Source organism: Adiantum capillus-veneris, chromosome 3 (assembly GCF_014529385.1).
Source record: "Adiantum capillus-veneris isolate H3 chromosome 3, ASM1452938v2, whole genome shotgun sequence".
In the NCBI taxonomy this organism is placed as follows: Eukaryota; Viridiplantae; Streptophyta; class Polypodiopsida; order Polypodiales; family Pteridaceae; genus Adiantum; species Adiantum capillus-veneris.
The window spans coordinates 169,594,956-169,599,187 of record NC_140933.1 but is presented as its reverse complement, the minus strand read 5'-3'; the positions used below and the strand labels follow the sequence as shown (position 1 = coordinate 169,599,187).

Sequence of the window (4,232 nt, the reverse complement as noted above, 5' to 3'; positions counted from 1 at the left end):
ATTATGCAAGGATATCAAGAAGCCTTAACCATAAAACAATACACAAGTTTACCAATTTTTTTATCAAATCATATTCCCCACAACTTATTTCACATAATATTAGTCCTTCAGGGCCAACTTTACCATTACTAGTGTCAAAGGAAAAAACCAAAATTATAAGCTGCGTATTATTAAGACAGGTCATTCTCACGGCAATATCCAATACCAATAGATCTCCTTTATTTTACCGTTCAACCACGGCATTACCTAGCCCCAGGATTATGATTATGCAAGGATATCAAGAAGCCTTAACCATAAGGCAATACACAAGTTTACCAATTGTTTTTGGGTTCATAACCCACATTAATGAAAAAACCCAACTTCCTATCATAAAAAAGGCAGAAAAACGTAAGTACCCAGCATGATCAATTTATGTATTACAAGGCCATTGATCCCCTCAATGAACATACCAATTTTATGTGAAAAAATGATTATTGCAAGCCATATTTTTTACCAGCCATCCTACAAACACGTAGTTCATGCATAGCATGCAGTCATCGTATAATATCCAAAAAAACCCTGTTTAAAGCCAGTTGGTAACTACTCAGATGGCAGAAAATAACCAATCCTAGTTCATGCATAGTACGCAGTTGCAGCATAGTATCTAAAAAACCTTCCTACAATCAATCAATTCATGCACAGTATGTATTCCTAGCATAATATCCCAAAAAAAAAAAACCAGTTAAAAGCCAGTTAACCCCACGAATAGCAAAAACTAACCCAAACTCATTAGAGTAGTAGGACCATGGTAGTTCAACAATCTCCATAGTAGCATAGTATCAAAGCCCTCACACCTCACTTTGAAATACAGACGTAGAGAAAAAATACCCACAGACTAAGTGAGGGTCTCAAAGCACCCTCACCTTTTATACACCATTTGATTTGTTCAACATGAGAAGATGCCCCATGAGATCTGAGTCTTTAGTGGCTACAGGTTCCCAAGCCACCTCATGACTTGTCCTGCTTGTGTACTCGGGGTTGAGAGGGAGAGAGAATGCATGTAGGTGTATGCAGTAGGCTGCAATGTATAGTAGTATAGTAAAGTGGGACAGAGTGAGTGAGCGAGGGTGTGAAATGTTAGGGTAGTAATGAAAGCAACGTTTTATGCATACTAGGCATAGGGGTGGGTATCCATGTGAGGATAGAAGGGAGAGGTATGTCCCCCCAAATAAACCATAGTATATTTTTAGGAAATCAGACAAAGGTAAATAGTAACCTTTGCAAGGAAAGAGGAAAAAAAAAATTAAACTGTTGTATAAGTATACATGTATGTGTGTGTTTGTGTGTGTGTGTGTGTGTGTGGGTCCATCCTAACCAAGGCACCATCGATAGTAGGCCCATTGAGTATGGGCCTACTGCCTCATCAAGTTGATGAGAATAGAATAGTCAAGCCTGAAGCCAAAGAGCTATATCATATCAAAAGCTCCAAGAGTCTCATTGGAGCTATAAGTGACAATGTTAACAAAGAGGATTATACTCCAATCGAAGTTTTAAGGCTTTGTTAGTTAGTATAGAATAGTATGGATGTCGTTCATAGTTAGGCGTGTAAGTTTTCCATGCTTTAACCACTTTCTATGGATAGTCCTCGAATGAACAGTCCATCCAAGAGTTCGCTTATAGGTAAAATGTTCGCAAAATCATAAGAATCAAAATAATTACACAAGGGTAAGTAATTTTGGGTTAACCTACAACCTAAAATAAGCAGAGTCAAAGACTATAATAGCTGTGAGCAGGAATCCGATCTATAGACAAGGAAAGACCACCTAACACATTTCAACCTAACAAGGAATTATAGACAATGGGTTCATCATACCCTTTAGAGAAAAATCTTTAAACCCAGTGTCCTAGGTTCCCAACTTTCTAGGATAACCTTGTGTTTAGGATGTGTGTGTTGCTATATTTAGACTTATACTTATACACAAAACAACATAACAATTCAAAAGACGGCTAGCTCTAGACAAAGGACAATGATTAGCACAAAAACAACTCAGTCTTTAATTCATTATTGTGCATCATGGTGAGAATGAGATATCATTGTAGTGTTTTGTATATAAGATAGTCAAGAACAACTTATTTGGAAGTGAAAGAGGCTAGTTTGACAGTGATGGACATCAACAAAGCTAAAAGATCATAAGTAAAGATAAGAGTCCTCATCTGTATTCATAGAAACAAGACAACAGGTTCATTAGCATATTACATACATCAACAAACCTATCAGTTGTTATCCATTGTCCTACTTAAAACCTTTTTAACTTACACCTACCATCCATGTATTGTTAAATATCAACAAGTATACATTCTCAAAACAGTAAGTCGCACATGAAAGTGACATGTGTGTGTGTGTGTGTGTGTGTGTTGTTGCTGTTTTAACTAGACTAAGATACAAAAGAACACTATGTTCAAAAGATAGCTAGCTCTAAACATGAAGAAAGCATTTGCACAAAAACAATTTTTGTGTTCAAAGCATTCTTGTACAATTTAATTGGAATGAATATACATTTTGATTATCCTATATATCAGGACATGAAGTGAGTCTACAAATGAACTAGCTCTTCATCTTTAAGGTTGGATTGCAACTAACCTACACAACTTCAAGAAAGGATAGAACTTCACATGCATCCATATAGATAAGACGACTGATTTTTTTTTATCCTTGGATACCTATTATAGGCATCAATAGTCTATCTTTTGTTATCCAAGTCCTATTTAGTTCAAACTTCAAGAGTTTGGTAACAAGTAAAGTTTTTTGTTAGAACATTGGTCTTGAACAAATAAAGTGGGACACAAAAAGGTAGTGACATCCTCAAAGTTCCAAAGAATGTTCCTTTTGAAATCCAAGTTCACCTCTTTCTTCTTCTTTCTATGAAAACAAATATATAGGTCTTTATACCTTGTGGTTTCCATCAAAAGGCCATCACCCCTCTTGATGGTCATGAGAATAAGTCATTTTTTTATAACTAGTGTGTGACCCGCATGTTGCTACGGCTAAGACTCAAAGCGTGCCCATTTGGTCACACCCCCCTCTCCCCATGTTTGTATGTGTGTGACTATGCGTATGTCACGAGTGGAGAGGGTGGATTGTAGTCCTTGTAATCACTCCAAGAAGATAACAATTCTCTCTCTCTCTCTCTCTCTCTCTCTCTCTCTCTCTCTCTCTCTCTCACACACACACACACACACACACACACAACACACACACACATCAGATCTCTTGAGATCAAGATTTGTCAATGTATCAAGATAGGTGATGGATCGTCTGAACATTGGTTACAATAGCAATATGACCTAGTAAGCACAATGAAACCAACTTGGAAAGGACATAAAGAAACCAAGAATTGAAATAGTACTACACACAACATTTAAAATTTTCATGATTTCACGACATGGGAAAAAGGGCTAAATGTTATGTTTTTTGTGAGCAAGATCTATATGTAGTATAAAGCATTTCAAAAGCTAAAAGCTATTAATATGGAATGTCACCCAAAGGACATACCAAAATATTATTTGCGCTCTGAATGGTTAATGGTTGTATCGTGGCAATATTCACAAAACTCCCAATGGCACTTTAGCAACATTAAGCTCTTCATCTTCCCCTATAAGATCAAGAATCTTGGCATAGTTTGATTATATCACAGGCACAACCACTCATGCCAATGCCATAATCATGGACCACTCCACCTCTTCCGCTTCCATGAGTCCCGTGCTAATTAAGCCAGCAATGCTCACACCCTCCCATAATGGCGTAGTACAAAGTGCAAGCTCATATGAGGCAACACCATCAAGGGACTATCGAGTGCCCACTCTGTTGTCAAGTGACACAGTCATTCGCTTCTTGTGGGAAATCATCTAATGGATGTAGTCCCTAGTGCCGAGATAAGAAGCCCTTGGCTACTACCGAGGCATGTGTGTTTGGGAGAACTAGCAGTAGGCTTCGAGATGACCTTGATTATTTGCTTCGTCCTTGCCATCTCCTCAACAATCTCTATTTTTGAGGTATGATAAACAATTTGACATCATATTCAAGGTAAGCTATTGGGCCACTTGCCATAGGCATTGTAGGCTTTACAAGAGAGGAAGCCGCAAAGCATAGAGTCAAGAGGAGGGCGAGCCTAGGCTACATTGCATTACAAAATGAGTATAATGGTTGTAAAGATGATAGCACAAACTATGTTGAGAAGTAGACAACACTCCAT

General features: G+C 37.7%; 1 pseudogene; it reads right to left on the bottom strand.

The window, feature by feature from the left end:
• Positions 1-3,582: 3,582 nt before the first annotated feature.
• LOC147462167 (L-gulonolactone oxidase 3-like) lies at positions 3,583-4,232 on the bottom strand (annotated as a pseudogene).